The sequence below is a fragment of the Equus quagga genome, chromosome 1 (assembly GCF_021613505.1).
Source record: "Equus quagga isolate Etosha38 chromosome 1, UCLA_HA_Equagga_1.0, whole genome shotgun sequence".
NCBI lineage: Eukaryota > Metazoa > Chordata > Mammalia > Perissodactyla > Equidae > Equus > Equus quagga.
The window spans coordinates 48912434-48930891 of NC_060267.1; the positions used below are offsets into that span (position 1 = coordinate 48912434).

Sequence of the window (18458 nt, forward strand, 5' to 3'; positions counted from 1 at the left end):
AAGCAAGTCTCAGAAAATTTTAAAAGATTAAAACTTTACCAAATATCTTTTCCTACCACAAAGGTATGACACTAGAAATCAATAAAAGGAGGAAAACTAGAAAATTTACAAATATGTGGAAATTAACACACTTCTGAACAACCAAAGAGTCAAAGAAGAAATTAAAAAAAATCTTGAAACAAACAAAAATGGAAACATAATGCATGAAAACTTATGGGATGCAGCAAAAGGAGTCCTAAGAGGAAAGTTCATAGCAAGAAATACTTAGGTTAAGAAAAAAGAAAGATCTGAAATAAACAACCTAAGTTTACACCACAAGGAAAAAAAGAACAAACTAAGCCCAAAGTTAGCAGAAGGAAGATTACTAACACAGATCAGAGCAAAAATAAATGAAATAGAGAATCGGAAAACAATAGAAAAGATCAATGAAGCTAAGAGTCAGCTTTTTGAAAAGATAAACAAAATTGACAAAACTTTAGCTAGAATTACAAGAAAAAAATGTTCTCAAATAAATAAAATTATAAATGAAAGATGAGGCATTACAATTAATGCTACAGAAATACAAAGGATCATAAGATCATTTGACAATTATATGCCAAAAAGTTGGAGAAGCTAGAAAAAATGGATAAATCCCTAGAAACATACAACCTACCAAATCTAAATCACGAAGAAATAGAAAATCTGAACAGACCAATATAAGCAAGGAGATTGAATTAGTAATCAAAAACCCTCCCAACAAAGAACCTCAGGATTAGATGGCTTCACTGGTGAATTCTACCGAACATTTAGAGAAGAATCAATGTCAATTATTCTCAAACTCTTCAAAAAAATTGAAGTGGAAGGAACACTACCAAATTTCTTTTACAAAGCTAGCATTACTCTAATATCAAAGTCATATAAGGACACTACAAGAAAAAAAAATCTACAGGCCAATATTCCTGGTGAATATAGATGGAAAAATCAGAAAAGATATTTGCAACGCTTACAACAGACAATGGACTAGCATCCAACCGTATTTGAAAACATCAACAAAAACAGAGGATACAGACTACCCACAAGTAAAAATGGGCAAAAAACTATAAAAGCCTTTCACAACAAGAGGATATCCAAATAACTAGTACACATATAAAAAGATGATCGTTCTTAGTCATAATCAGAAAAACACGCAAAATTTAGCCACCACAAGATAGCGTTATAGGCTTTAGAATGGCAAAATTTAGTACATTCCAGCACTACCAAATATCAAAGAGATTATGAAGTAACAGCAACAATGATCCATCGAAGATGGAAATGTGCAACCATTTTGAAAAACAGTTTAATATTATCTAAAGTAAAGTAAAGTAGCAGATAATCATTCCCAAGGAACAAGGAATTCTACTCTTGGGTGTTTTTTCTACAGAAACTAGTGAAGGTCTTGGGATTATATTCACCAGGATACATGTAAAGAATGTTCCTTGTTGCCATTTTCATTAAAGCCCCAAAAAACAGGAAACACTTCAGATGTCCATTTAAAGAATTAATTTAATTACTATTGCAGTAATTAAAATTAATGATCTATGTAGCTACATTTGACAACAAAATTGGATCTCACAAACATAATGTTAAAGTCACCATATATATAATTTTTATATATAATTATATATAAATAATTTTATTTGTCTAGATTTTGTTTTTCTGGTTTTTCTTTATATTTTGAGCACATTATTAAAAAATTTGTTCTAACTTTATGCATTATATATTCAGAAGAGTGGTAAATGTCAGGAGGAGGTACAGTTGATGCAAAGGCATGAAGTGGAAAAAGCAAGGTATGTAGCTAATCATGTCAAATTATTTTAGCAATTGCCAAATCTAATTTTATTTTTTCCCAAATAAATCACCTTAATACATACTAGAGGTTCTCATTATATAAGGATGATTGGTACTGGAAAAAGCTATTTATATAAACTGACATAAAAGAAGGACTAACATTTCATAATAAATGGTGGGGGAGTGGATTTCTCTGGGCTTTATTTTGAAAAATACATCAAAATATTTTTGAAAATAAGTTGATCTTGTACTTAAAATTTAAGCTGCAATTGTGTATATGCAGTAATTATTAGAGTGAGGAAAGAAACAAGTGTTGAGATCTTTGGAGGCCATTACTTTTGAACATCATCTTATAATAGTATGACAGCACAACTGTACCTCACGTTTGACTTTTGTAACATGATCATATAATGTGCCATTTTGCAAGAAAAAAGGAATACTTTCCAGATTTTAGTTTTCCCGAGTGTCACGTAATACTTCATTCTTCAATTCGCTCTCCTTTGAAGCATCTACCAATCTTCTTCATGTCCCCGCTTATTTTCTATATTTACTCATTAACTTGTGTAACTCTGATATTCTCCTTTTTGTCAGTGACTTTGCCTGTGATTTAAACAAATCTCTAATATTACTTTCATGGCTCTCATAAAATCATAAATACTTTGAAAGCAATTTTAATTTGCATAGCACACTACTTTTGCACTATATTATCAAGTTTTAGCATCTGACAGCTAGTGAAAGACAGTTCACATGTTCTTGATGTCATGAGAGAGATAGAGGCTAATGCCAGGTTGGAAGAGAGGGTGAATGGGAGCCAATTTGGTAGACGTCTGTTCTTCAGTGAATAATTCTGCTTAAAATAACGTTTTTAGTGTTTATTGCTTTCTTACATAACCTCATAACTGCAGTGATTCTGTGGATGAAAGCTTGGAGAATGAGGCCTTTCATCATAACAGGTTAAAGTGAAAGATGCTTTAACACAATTCTTAAGTGATTCTCACAGCTCTCACGTGATGTAGTCAAGACAGATATTATTTCCACTCATCACTTGATTTAGAAAGCTTACATGATTCTTTCAAGGTCCCAGAATTATTGAATAACATAGCTGAGACTTATACCCAAATCTGTTCCTGCACCAAAGTTCTGTTTTATCTAATGTATTATGCTACCTCCTGGTGGTACAAACTTGTATTCACAGGCATCTGGAAACAGTTATATTGTTTCCCTTTCTTAAGGATTTGGGAAGATTGAAGATCTGTTTACTTGTCCATCATTACAGTAATTTCTGCTGTATATCAAACATGCTCTTTTTCAATATTTGAATCTTTCTGAACTTATATAATTTATGCTTTGGACATGTTGGGAGGAGTTAATTATATGAATAGTTAATATCATGGAATGTTTATTTTTATCCCAGGCATTGTACTACGTACCCTAAAAGTTATGGAACTATTATTATTATTCCTACTTTAGTAGTGAAATAAGTAAATCTTGTAAAGTCTATGTAACTTGTCAATATAATGCAGCTAGTATAAGCCAAGCAAAGGCTCACACTCACTTCTCCTACAAAGTCCATCCTAGTAAGCATGAATTACACTTCCTACTATAGTTTACCCTAATTATAATTTTTGTTGAGGCTCTATTCTTTCACTGTCTGTTTACTGTTTCTCCAACACAATATCTTCTGACCACCAAAAGCTTCAGATCTTTTAAAATCATTCTTTGACTGATACCTTGTTCAGGTGTTAATTTGTTAAGCATAGCAAACAAATATCTGATTACCCTATGATCTATGAATGTACCACTTTTCCATGATAAGTAATCAAGAGCTTGTTCTGAAGTGTGCACTAATTTTGCCACTCCACTCCTGACAAAGAGATTGACGGTGAAAGAATTCTTCCCTAAATGCTTTAATGCCTAGATCCAAAGAACAGCTCTAGAGCTGCTGTCCAATAGATAGCCATTAATCGTATGTGACTATTTAAATTATCTCATTTAAATTAATTATAATTAAATAAAATTTTAAAATCTAGCCACATTTCACGTACTCAAGAGTCACATGTGGCTAATGGCTACAATTTTGGGTGCAATGATATAGAATATTTCATCATTGCAGAAAGTTAACTGGACAGGGCTGGTCTAGAATAAAGATAACAGTTTTCTTCCAGATGTTGAGCAAAAGGAATTTCAGCCCATTTGTTCTCAAACAATGAACATCGTATAACTCAATACATTTTAAGGCAATTGTGAACAATAACCCTCTTAACAAAGAAGTATAGACCTTAAGAACCAAGTGAAGCAAGACTGGATATATGATGAGGGTGTTTAAAGAGAACCTTTAAATAGGGGATCAAGTACAGATACCTTTAAAGCAAATAGCAGCACAAGTCTGAAAATGAAAGAAACTTCTGGTGAAGGGTGATTTCTTCCAACTTCTCATTAAAACATCCTGCAACACAGATGACGTGAGAAAAGTTCAGAATGGTACCATTAATTAAATTATAAAATGAATATGTGTCAGAATACGGAAGAAATTTCTACAAATACAGCAACTGATGGAACAGAATTAATCGAGTTCGTTAATGGACAGTAGGTGTTTTACCACCTTAGCCACGATAGATAGACAACTGAGAAGGGACTAAAAAAGTAGCCTTTGAGTACTAATAGCATTAATTCTAATGGGCATCTTTAAAATAAGTATGGAGAAAAGAAGGAGAAACTGCACAGATGAGCAATCCTATGCTAACTTAGGAAATGACATTAGGAATAGTGCAGCAGGCCAGTGAAGATCCCCTACTTGAGAAGAGGATTCCTTTGATTTTTGCACACTAGCTACACCACAACTTTATAGATGCAATAAATAAGTCATAGAATTTTCACAACTGAGGGTAGAATATAGTCCATAGCTCCACCTAAAGAGCTGGAATAAAGAGTTCAGCAAAGAGTCCCTTTGCATCGCTTTTGGTTTGGAGCACCTCCATTCTTAGAGTCCTGACGACAGCAGTAACAGAAGGCTTGGGTCTGTCTACCCTGAATGCTTCTTTCTCCTCTGAACCAAAAACACACTTTGTGATCTTCTTCCACTGGCCTAAGAGGCCACTTAGGTTTACTCATGGAGAGGAGTAGCAGCATTTGGTAATACTGTCAAGTACTAGAAATTAGAATATCACTATATGACCAAACTGCTCTCCAGTTCTGTATTAGAGATAGGTGTTCTAAAAGTTGCCAATTCTTTAATGAAAATGTCCAGAAACTGAGGGCTATACTTTCAAATTTAATGATATTTGGTTGCATAGCAGGATGTATCTCTATCCAAGGATGAGAAAACAGAAAGATATGCATTTTATGAACACATTCCTCTGTGCAGAAGAAAAATAATGTTATGAGAAGAAACAGAAAAAATCTATTACTCTGAAAAATATTTGCCTCAGTTAACTCTCCAAATTTGAAAATATATTAAACAATAAGTGTTCAGAGCAGTTAAAATAAAGAGAATAAACAGCAAAAATTTCAAAGATAACTCTGAAAGAAATAACAGAGAGAACTGAATATTATCAGACATTGAACATATTTCAAAACAATTTTTCTGATGTGAATCTGACATAAGAGAAAGATAAATGAAACAAAATATGTAATCTATAAATATATATTTTCATGCAAAAGTATTAAATCTGTTTTATAGATGGTAAAATAAATCAATGGAGAATAAACACATCACTCACTAAATGTGTTGAACCAAATGGGTAACAATTTTGTGGAAAAATTATTTTATTTTATACTATACACCAAAATAAATTCTAGGTGAATGAAATATGTATGCATGTATGAATCTAAATGGAATTTTCCATGAATACCAATACTCTGTCTTTAAAAGCTAAAAAGATATTGAAAATTGTATAATGGGTTAAATGGCTATTTAACCTCAACATATTTAACTCTATAGACAAAAATAACTAAATTTCAAAATAATAAATACTGAAATATTTTCAGTGACTATTGCAAATAATAAATACATTAATTATATAAAAATCTCATATAGGACATGAAGGGACTCTGACCGGGACATCAGCAACATCTTGTTTGCTAAGATTCATTTTGGCCAATCTGGATGCCCAAGAAATTGTTCTTTCTGCCTATTGCTGCTTCACGATATCCTTCCCATAAACGTATGCTTGGTTGAAGAGGAAGTCTTTCTGAGCAAGAAAAGGATCCTTCTTTAATCCTAATGCTCTGTCCTTCCACATTAGCATTCCCCTTATGGGATTTCTAAATAACAGACACAAATCAAAAAGAAAAAACATCAATACTCCAATAGATTTATGGAAAAAATCAGAAAATTATTAGTAAAACAGTAAATATAAGTAATAATTTAACGTATGGGGTGTTATTAACCTAACTTACAGATTAATAATCAAGGACACTAAATCATACCTAAAAGAAGTTCCACCTACAATTTTCTACCTAGTGAATTAACATAAAAATGATAATAATTAGTATTTTTTAAGTGCTATGAAAAGGCCAGTCATACGTAGTTTTTGGTCATGTAAGTTGTTTTATAAACAATTTGGCAATAACTAAAATATTAATATATCACTTATTATTTAAGTAATAAGTAAGTGATTATTCATTATTTATTGATGATTTAAAATGTTTAAATAATTTGACCAAGTAGTTGCACTCTTAGGAATTTATACATTTAAAAATTCTTAAATACAAAAAACAATTTCCACAGGTATATTTCTTGCCACAATAATTTTAAAAACAAACATTGGAAATAATTTCTATCCAACAATAAGAGAGTTCTTAACTAAACTATGGAAAATTTAACTGATAGAATATGATGCAGCAAATAAAATTATAGTTACAGTAATAATGTGGAATAAGAGAGCTTTTCCCCCCAATGACTAATAATACAGTGATGAAATTTAGAGATTAAAGTGTATGATGTCATGTGTCAATGCCCAATAGCCAAAGATGACCAAGAATAAACCAATAATCAAACAAAGTTGCTTTACTTCCTCTTGCCTTGAGAGAGACTCCACTCCATGGGGAACAATGGGCTTCTCAGTAAAGGAATGTTAGAAAAGACTTATTACAGAATTTGGGTTTATGTTAGATGATTTGGGAGAGTGTTAAGAAAGTAAGGCTTTGCTCTAAATAGGAAACAGTCAGGAAGGGAGAGTGACTTTGTTTGGATATTTTAAGGAATCTTATCCAGGAGGAAAAAATGAAGCGAGACTAAAGCTGTAATCTGTAAAGAAGCAGTAGTCAATCATGTTAGCAGGGGGAGGGGAGTTATTTGGTATTTTCATGGATTTTGTGACTTTGTTTTTTGTAGTTAGACAATTATGAGATGGTCTTGGCTTTTTTATTGTTCATTCCTTTGTTTTGGAGGTTTGGTTTTGTTTTATTATGGTCACAGAGTGGCTTTGGCTGAGGTTGGTGTCCTGTGATGCTCTGTCTGTTCAGCAGGAAAATGCCAAGGGCCGACTGAATGCCAGGCCAGCTCCTGGCAACTTCAAGTCTTGGCTCTTGGTGCCGGGCCATTCCCACATGTCGGGGGCAGCTTTCTCCTTCTTATCTATAAAGGAAAGCTGGCTCCAACTGAACTGGATACCCATATCAAGAATTTGGCCACTTGATTTGAAAATTCAGAAGTTTGTTTGTGTCCAGGGAATCTAATTTATGGAAACTAAAGTAAACATAAGATTCAGGTACACATGGAAATGCAGCTATATCGATGTTCACACAGAGGGACAGTTATAAGAACCATACGCATAAGTCCTCCTCCACTGTGAATTCTCTTTCTGTGGTCAGTCAAAGCAAAGAACTGAGACTCTTACTAAAAGTCCCTCAGCCAATATATACAAAGAAACTTACCGAGAAGATTGTGGTAACGCAATTCCTTAGTTAAGATGCCTCTTCCCTAGAAAACATTGGTCAAACACCAACTAAATTTTATATATTTCTTACTTTCTCACTGGACTATCTTCCTCTTCTGTTTATTTACTTTCTTTTCCTTAAATGTTGGATGTCAGCTTTAACATTATTTTTTTTTTCATGAAAAAAGTCCAAATTGCCTGGAGCTGTATTCTAATGGTTTGATTGAAAGAGGCTTTCCAATTCTTAGTTAAAATTTTTTGCTTATGATCTAAATGTTGATGTCATAGTCCAGCTCTCAAAGGACAATCTCTTCCTCCTCATTTCAAGCTTAAAGGTCACCAAGACTAATGAAAAATAAAAACAAACATTATTAATTTGTTTAACCTGTGTCATTAAAAATGACATAAATAGGTATATAAATGGCAGGAAATGGCAATAGTGTTTATATTAGGATAGCAGAATTTTACATTTGTCTTTTTCTTTGGCTTACAGATCTTTTATATATTTCCATAACTTATAAGAAAGAAAAAATACATATAACAAAGTATTTTATAGTTTTTGTTAAACATCTGTGACTAATCATCTTCACATAAAATGTGTAATCTTTAATTCAACCTTTTTTAAGGCCCAAAACAAGCCAAATTTAATGTCCTTAGAGTTAAAGACTTTGTCAGCAGCTTATATTCTGAAATAATTTAATTCATTAATGGAAAAAGACGTCACTTCTAGAGATTTCAATACTTCTTTTTTCTTTCCTTTTTTAAAGAAGCCCAACTCTGTCCTTGAACAAAGAATGCTTACTAAGTGTCTGTGTAAGACACAGCTGGAGAACTAACCTACGTCGATTTAACAATCTCAAGATATGTCTTACCCACTGGAGAATCTTTCCTACTTCAACCAAAGGGATAAGTCTGCTACAATTTTCCTGATAACAAGCTAATGGCAATGCTGGAAAAAGTTGAAATTGCCCCATTCAGATGACAGTGATCTAAAATTGTTCTATAGTTTTTCCAACTTGTGACACAAGTACTAAAGAGCTAGGCTGTCACTGTATATGTTGTATTTGAATGACTCATTTTCAGCTAAAATTTACTAAATTTTCAGCTAAAATTTTAAGCTAAAAGATACTAAGCTAGATTTATAGTTTATTAAATAATGTCATCCGCAGAAAAAAGTGAACACATTTTAATAAGTCTCTTTGAAATACCTTTAATCCTTTCCCCAGTTTACATCCAGAGGATCTGGAGGCAGGTGATATGTCTTGTATGTGTCTGCTTAATATGTTCTAACAGAGGCCTATATTAGTGAATTTTGGGTTAAGATTTTCATTTCCTTTATTAAATTCCCTTTTTCTTGTGAAATAGTAATATGAAATGAGCTGCTACATAGTTTTTATTTCTTTTATGGCTACTAATTTGTTTAAATATTTTATTCAAAGGCAGGACTAATTATTCAGTCCTCTGATTCTGGGTTTCAATTATACTTACACTGGAAGCTTCATATGATCATATCAATTGATACAAAAAGAGCAGTTGACAAAATCCAGTAACCATTCATGATTAAAACTCATAAACCTAGGAAGAGAGAAAGTTTGATTTTGATAAAGACAATAAACCTCCAGTTACCTTCATACTTAATAGTGAAAGACTTGAGTGCTTTCCCCCTAAGATCAGAAAAATGGCAAAGATGCTCACTCTCACTTTTACTCAACATTGTATTAGGAATTTTAGCCAGTGCAATAAGACAAGAAAAAGAAATAAAGGGCATATATATTGTAAAGGAAGAAATAAAACAGGCCCTATTTGCAGATAACATGATTGTCCATGTACAACATCCCAAGGAATCTCAAAAAAAAAACGTTACACCTAATGAGTTCAGCAAGTTACATTATATAAGATCAACACATACAAATACACACACACAAGTTTGTATATAACAACAAAAAACTTCTATATGTGAATATTAAAGACACAATACCATTTACAATTCTTCCAAAGAAAATGAAGTACTTAAGCAGAAATTTAACAACATTTTTATAAGATATGTATACTAAAAACAACAAAATGCCATCAGGGAAAACTGAGTGAAGGATTTATAGAATCTCTCTGTATTTTTTCTTACACTTGTATGTGAATTATCTCAAAATAAAAGTCTTGAAAAATAAGAATCAAAGAAAAATTTTAAAAGGTAATCTTTATAATGAAAAATAATCACATAAAGGAACTATCAGAAGACAGTTATGAAAAGCAAAAATGTCAATTTTCACTTCAAACAATGACTCAATAGTTTATAATTCCCTGTATAGGAACCTGCCACTCCCTAAGCCTTGATGAGAGGTTGTCTGGTACAGTGTAGTAAAATATATATTGTAGTTCCTGTGCCATTGATTGAGAAATACAGAATTTTAAACACTTTTCCTCATCTTATATGTGACAATAACATGTTTCAAAATCCACAATATGGATTTTAAATCAATTATTCATTCATTCACTATTGTGCATCTACTATAAACCACATACATTTCTAGGCACTACAAACACATCAGTTTTTTTAAAAAAAGTGAAGTTTCTATTTCCACTCTAGAAAGAAGATACAGAAGACATTTAAAATGCATATTATGGGGCCAGCCTTGTGGCGTAATGATTAAGTCCAGCGTGCTCCACTTCCGTGGCCTGGGTTCACTGGTTCAGATCCTGGGTGTGGACCTACACCACTCATCAAGCCATGCTATGGCAGCATCCCACATATAAAATAGGGAGAGGAAGATTGCAACAGATGTTAGCTCAGCAACAATCTTCTTCAAGCAAAAACAAGGAAGAGTGGCAAGAGATGTTAGCTCAGAGTGAATCTTCCTCACTAATGAAAAAGAACGTATATTACATGTCAGGCTATATTATATGTCAAGCTACAAATAGCTTGAAGAAAAATAAAACAGATTTGGGTGATTACAGAGGAAAGAAAAGATTGCCAGAAAACTGTTTCTGATAAGATGGCATTTGAGGAGAAATTTGAAGGAAATAAGACACAAGCCATGTTGGAACCTGGGAAGAGGGTGTTCCAGGAAGAAGAAACAACAAATACGAAGGCCTGAGGCAGAAAGCTTGGCTCAAGGAGAACAGTGTAACAGTACCACAGGCAACGAGAACTGTGGTAAGATACAAATTTGAAGAAGGACAGTAGATGGGGGCCTGATTATATAGTAACTTTTGAACTTCTAAAACCTTCAGGTTTTACCCTGTGAGACAGGAAAGCAACTGAAGTTTTGCCATGAGGCTTACATCATCAGATTTACATTTTTATGAAATCATTCTGATTTCTGTGTGCAGAATAGACTATGGGGATGAGGAGACAGGTGCAGGGACACCAGTCAAGAGCCCATCACAATAATCAGGTGAGAGGTGAAAATGATCTGCACTGGTTGGTATCCATTTTTAAGGTAGATATATCTTGAAGGGAGCGAATATCTGGATATGCTCTGGATTTATTTTGATGGATTAGATATGAAATATGAGGGGAAAAACAACTAGTAGAATGTATTTGATAATTAATGAGAAAAGAGAGAGAAGCCTGTATAGAGCAAAGTATTACACTTTCAGTTTGGGTCATGTTAAATGCGAAGTGCCTATTAAATATCATCACAAGGATGTCAGGAATCTAGTTGAATACATTAGACTGGAGCTCAGGTAGGAGACTAGGTCTAGAGATATAAATGTGGCTAGCATCAGCCCACAGATGAGACTGAATGGCATCTAGGAAGTAAGTGCAGATAAAAGAGTCCAAGAACTGGAGTACTCCAACACTTAGAGAGTGGAAAGAAGAAAAGAAACCAGGAAAGGAAATTGAAAATGGACCAATGATAAAAGAAGAAGAATCCTGGAAAAAATATTGGTGTTTTGAAGAAAGAATTTCAAGGAGGTAATAATCAAATATGTTAAATATTGCTGATGGTTAGGTAAGATGATAGCTGAGACGTGGTCACTGTATACTTTTTTAAAAAATAACTTACTTTTACTAAGCCAGGAATAGCCAACACATTTTCCAAAAAGGCTTTGTGAATCTACTTAGTGAAGTTCCCAGTAGTCTTAGTGAAAACCAACTTAACACCATAATCAGCTCTTAGTGGAAGCAACCTTTTCAATTCTTAAGGTAGGAACAGAAGGCCAAAAACCTCTAGATCCAAAATAGGTGTAAGCTAGCAAATTAGGCTTTGTCTCTGTTAAAAGTTCTAGCTTTAATGTACGTATACGTGTTCCAGAAATCAGGGTTCCAATTCTAATAAAATGGTAAATTAAAATTACTATGTAGGTTCAGATGCTAAGATTGCAAATTTGTATAGCACTCTTTATTCTCTTTATCCTTCATAATGACTGACTTTGGGATATTTGCCAGAACTCTTGGCTGACATTCAATGTAACCCTACATAATTATTTTATTTTATCATTTCACTAGAATTAAAGCCAGGATCTCTGGAACTCTCAATAGTCTAAGTTTTTTCAAATGGACATAAATGAACCCTTCTTCTTCTCTACATATCAACTGTGAATAACTGTCACAATGTAGCAGCATTTTCATAAGTTCTTTAAAGCTTTGGGCACATGGAATGTCTAATGTTTGTGAAACAATAATGTCACAATTATATACAGATATACAAATATTTCAAATATTTATTTGAAATTCTCCTTGTACAATTTAAGTTCTAAAGATGCAAAAAACCAGAGTCATACGTTAATAAAACATTAAAATAATATGAGCTCCCCATTAACTTGGCACTGAATTTGTAATTACATAAAAAATACAAGATGTCTTGCATATTAAATGATTCATCATTAAAAGTGTCAAACTAAACACATTTTTTACATCTCTAGCTTTCTACACTATATATATGTCTATAAGTTTATATGTCTTTTTTTTTTTTTATTAAAGATTGGCACCTGGGCTAACAACTGTTGCCAATCTTTTATTTTTTTTTTTCTGCTTTATCTCTCCAAACCCCACCTGTACACGGTTGTATATCTTAGTTGCAGGTCATTCTAGTGGGATGTGGGATGCCGCCTCAACGTGGCCTGATGAGCGGTGCCATGTCCGCGCCCAGGATCTGAACCCTAGGCCGCTACAGTGGAGCGCGTGAACTTAACCACTCGGCCACGGAGCCGGCCCCCATATGTCTTATACAAAAGACTATATATATATACACACATACACTTAAGACTATATATATATATACACAGACTCACACACACTTTGGAAATGTTCTTCAGTACTGTGAAGTTGGTTTGTGAACTGGAGACAAAACATTTAACAGCTATTATGTGCGTTGGGGAGCATGAGTCATAATCATCAATTCACAGACTTAAAGGAACAGTATTTAAAGGAGTATACTTAAATGAACAGTAAATTTTTTTGATTTGACAGCAACCTCTTCAGAACAGATAATAGTCAAAAAACTTTTAGATCTTTTCTGGATCAGATCTTTGGAATGTTAAAGAAGTTTGTCTCTTAAAGATGAATGATGAACAGGCCATAGGACACAGTAATTGAGATTTCAGTTCATTATAAGCAGAGTTATTTTATCTGGATTGTCAGATGTCTACTAGTTTATTTGCACAACTAGTCTTCCCTTCCTCTGTGTTCACTGGAGGCCTGGTAGAAGTCCTTCACTGGATGACTCCTTAGGGGTAGTGTACCTGTTTTACTGAAAGACTGTGATCTCACTACCGTAAGGGTAAAAGTTGAAAAAGAACTAGCCTGGTTGTGGGGAACTGAAAATTTTCGGTTTCAGATTTAGTGCTACTAACTGAGCAGCAAGAAGAAGAACAGTTTTCAGAATTATTGGAGGAGTACAGATGTCTACAAGTTTCCAACCGATATCACCACTAACTCTTTTATTTGTTTTTCTTGTTTTTTAATATGAGGCTGGGGAGAAAAGTTAGTTGATTAGTACTAGAGAAAGAGTTTGCTCTGGGGGAAACAACATACAGTCATGTGCCACATAATGATGCTTTGGTCAACGACGGACCACTACGTGACAGTGGTCCCATAAGATTAGTACCATATAGCCTAGGTGTGTGGTAAGCTATAATGTCTAGGTTGTGTAAGTACATTCTATGATGTTCACGCAATGACAATATTAGCTGATGACACATTTCTCAGAATCCCCGTCATTAAGGGACACATGACTGCATTCCTTTTCACTTCTGTATCTTATTAGTCATTTTGAGTAGGATTGGGAGTGACGTCGACGCTCTTGGCAGCTGCAGATGTCACTTAGTCTTTTCTGCTTCTGCAAGAAGAAAGAACTTGATTTGACCTGGGGATTTGAAAACTTTGATGTAAGTTTTAACTCCAAGATAATGTTTATGTCTTCTAAATTTGGCACAAGTGGAGTTGTCCCAGCATCTCTCCTCGATCTGGAAGTGGGTTTCAGAAGATTAGCCTCTGCCCCATCAGTCATGCTCATTGCACTGTGCACCTGATGCTCCACTCCACAGATGAGATTTCAGATTAAGTGAGTAGCCATTCCAATTCTGGATATATGCTGTCTTTCCAATTAACACAGAAGATAATATGACAAATGGAGTGAGGAGAACAGAAATCAATGTAGGGGATGTTGGCAAAAGTTGACGTTTTGACTTGGGTTTGTTGTCTTGTCTATAAAAATGGATGATTCTTTAGATAAAAAGCAGTTGAATTTTTATCAATCTCATCTAAAGGAATCAAAAGATCATCATTACACTGTGTATCTTGCCTTTTTACCTTTCCACTGGGTTGATTCAATTTTTGATCCAAGCTGCTAAAGCATTTTCCTTGAAATGTATGCAATATGAGATGTATATGCCTGATAGTTTGATAGTCTGTCAACTTCGAGGACCATGTTGTTACTTTTGCCAACATCCCCTACATTGATTTCTGTTCTCCTCACTCCATTTGTCATATTATCTTCTGTGTTAATTGGAAAGAAACATTTCATTCTATCATTTTCTTGGTTTGGGCCCAAAAACTCAATTTTCTTACTCAGCCAACTGCCACCTCGTCATTGTTTGTATGGTATGTCATAACATATGGTCCTTCTCCATCTGTGTTTCCAGCTTCTTGCTTTATTCCGTGGAGTTCTGTGAAGACTCTCCAGTATCACTGCCAGGGGTTGAGTCAGTATCATTTCTGGCATATGTTTTATACATCAGTAGATACAGAAAAAATGTCTTGTGACTTCAGAGAAATATTTTCAGCCTCTTTTTTAGGCATTGCATTCAGTTCATTTTTATCTATCTCTTCAAGCCTGGATTAAGAACTTATTCCAGACTTCAGTGATACTATGGCTGCAAAAGTCATTTCTGGGCAATCAGACACAGAAGTCTCACCTGTCAGCGTGGGGACAGGGCACTGTTGATGACTGGGAAGCCAATGGCCAAGGAGGTAACTGGGTTGGGTAACTTTTCAGCAGAGTTTTTTCTGAGTGCTATTTGCATCAACAGCTTCTACTGACTGCAGAGCATTCATGTGGTTCTTCTCATCACTTTTATGTGGGGAGTACTCTAGAGGGTGGAGAGGGTGATATTTGCTTTGTTCTTCTCAAAGACAAATCCCCAAAGATGTGGTACTGAGCTGTGAGAAGCCTGTTCTCACTATACTTGTTTCACAGAGACTCTAACTTGTTTCATCGACATTCATGGAATGCACTGCAAAAAAGCTGGTCTCCCTTGGGTGTGGGAAAGTTCCTGTGGGGCACTCTGAGGCTCTAGCATTGAAGGCAATGGATCTCATGTCTTCTTAGGTGGATCTGATGGCAGGGAGTTGAAATACACAATTTGGAAATTATAGTGAAACTCCTAAAATTCAGACAAGTCTTACTTATTAGAAGTAAATATTGATGTAACACTTGCAGTTTGCTCCTGCTTTCTCTTACTACTTTGGAAAAAGCCGAGAAACCATTTTTCTTTCTCTTCCGTAATGTCTAGGTTTTGTGATGTTGGGCAAGACTCTTTGCTGACGTCCATGGCATATCATTCTTTCGGTCCCAGGTCATTAAGGGATTTTGTTGGGTAGAGAAGCTCCTGAGTTTGACAGAGTGGGTTGATCAAAATCAACAGTTGCTGCAAATAACAGGGAGACGTAACTAACTCTCACTATTGTTTTCTGGATTTTCTTTTCTTTTTGGAACTTTGCAATGACTATATTACCATGAAAAGTAAAACACATTTCTGAATTTGGAGTGATGGAAGGCAGACAGTAAAAATCAGATATTACTTAAAAACGTTTCAATTCAATTTACCAAAGAATCTATTAGATTGTTAAGCATTACACACAGCTTCAAAAGAATAAGGCCTTCCTTACAGATATAGAAAATCAAACATTAAAATAACATCAACAGTATTCCAAACAACCACGTAAAATTTCCCTCATCAATTCATTCAGCTTTATGTCACTAATTCTTACTCCACTGGATCTTGGCTTAGCAACCTCATGAAGTTGTCTGTTTCTCAACTGAAAAGAGTTTGGAAATCCTAATCAGCACACTAGAAAGGGCTGAGCATTGTCCAAGCAAAGCCACCAGAAGCTTGTCCCCAAGAGCCTATTCTTTGGAGTGCAGGGAATTTGAAGTGCCTGGTGCACTTCTGATCTATGGAGCTCTGAGGTGGTCCTTATTCTTTGAAGTCACAAACTCTGACCTCTAGCTGGTTGCAGACCCTTCAGACAAGTGTCAGAGTAAAATAAAGCTATTTGTAGATGACAGCTGCACACTTTTTCTTTGGCCCATTTCACAGCAGATAAAACGGAAGTTCAAAGAATTTGAGTAGCTTGTCCAGGATCACAGAGGCAGTATAGTGTAGATAGTCAAGGATTCCCACCAGGAAGCCTGGTTCCTACACCTTAATCCTAAACTGTCACACAAAATTGCCCTTGGGCCTACGTGTTAGTGCTCTTGGCAAAGCCACTTGCCTTCTGAGCACAGTCAGAGGAGCCTTCTCAGTCTTAAGAGTCTCAAGCTCCATAATCAGCCCTCTCCCTCTCCGGTTTTGAGGTGCTGCTGATGATGTACCTCCTTCAAGTAAGCCCCAGGGGCCTGTGGTTTGAAGTTGTCTTTCCCGATATGACTGGAGAGAATTTAACTCTGAGACCAACCCCTTTGAACCGTGAGGAGCTGAGACAAGACCACTGCTAGTCACGCAGTGCCCTTTGTACACAGGAGGAAAAGCACCCCTTGGGGTGGTACTTTTTTATAACGGTACCTCCTCTGAGTTAAAGAATTACAAAAGGTGCCCCTTCTGGGCTGAGGTGGCACCACCTCAATCCACCCAAATACAGGACTTCTGAGTTTTCTTAAAATTGATCACTCGTCTCACAGTTTTCTCCTGTTATAAGTGTGGGGTTCTTTTCGACTCCAAAGTTGTTTACTTTAAAATTACTTTCTCCTCTTCCAACATTCCGTTTGGAGCATTTGCCTTAGAGATAATGAAATTCTTTACAACTGACAGATCAACAGCGCAGCTTGAAGGATTTAACGATACTGTGCATACAGGAATATCAACAAGTCCATCATCGGTTTACTGCCAGGAATGTAGTAGAGTGGATAAGATTCCCGGTAGAGAGATAAATGTCTATGTCATGTTTTCTTTCTGTTCCATGAGGAAAGCAGAAGATTGTTCAGAACGTCAACGGAAGATACAGTGTATTTGGTCTCAGCTTGAGGAAGTGGTGCACTGGCTTTAGGTTTTTTGTCTTTGCGGAAGCGGGGCTGTAGCAGGTGCGGGGAGCTGCTGGCGGATAGGTGGGTGGGGACATCCTGCTCTCAAAGGGACTCAACTGTCCCTTGCCCTGCAGAGCTCTGCACTCTCCCCTGGCTTTTCCTCCCACTCGTCGCTCCTGCTCCTGGTCTGGCACGCGCGGTTCAGCTCTCCAGCCGGGACTTGAATGGGGAGGAAAGTGGCAACTTCTCCGTAGCTCAGCCCAGCGCCTCCCTTGCCCCACGGGCGAGGTTCCTTGGGGCTCGCCAGACGCTGCAAGGATTTTCCCAGGCCCTGAACCATTCTCCTGCACTGAGCTCAGGACCTGGTCCCACCTCCGCTGGACCACTGTCTGGAAGTGGGAGCGAGACTGGTTGCATCTGGGCCAGGGAGGCAGCTGGCCAGACACAGGGGAAGGAGAAGGGGGTGTGTGTGTGGAGGAGGGGGGAGGTGGTAGCTTTGGATTGCGACTAACGGAGATCACTGGTGACCTTGACAGGAGCAGTTTTGGTCAAGTGGTAGGAAAAAAACACACAACAATTTCCCTATATGGGTTCAGGAGAGAATGGGAGGAGAGTTAATTGAAGAGGGGGATTATACACATCTCTTTTGAAAAGATATGCTGTGAAAGGAGCACTAAAATAGCTGCTAATTATAATCATTACAGTGCAATAGTGATTACAGCTGTTTATCTTTAACCCAAAGGAATCCTGAACTTTCCTAGGCAGTGCTTTATGTTAACTTATTTAGGAGTTAAATCAGTTAGCTTGAAACCATTGATTGTTTTATTCCTGCCAGAGAGCCAGATTCTTAGGGAATAGGGAATAGGGCATAAAACAAGTGAGTTTGGACGGAATGGCTAATGATGGAGAAAAATCTGCTAAGAGCAATGTTGTTGAAAAGGGTGAGCTGGCAGAGGACAACAGAGGCAGGACTGGAGCATCAGAGTTTCAAATTGGGTACTAGAAACTGTGAATAAACTGAAGGAACAGTGTTGAAGAGGAATAGAAAAACACACCATTCTTTGCAATTTTGCTCAAGACACTCCAT

General features: G+C 35.9%; 1 pseudogene; it reads right to left on the minus strand.

Moving 5' to 3' along the window:
- Positions 1–14334: 14334 nt before the first annotated feature.
- LOC124242518 (cordon-bleu protein-like 1) lies at positions 14335–17711 on the minus strand (annotated as a pseudogene).
- Positions 17712–18458: the final 747 nt, after the last annotated feature.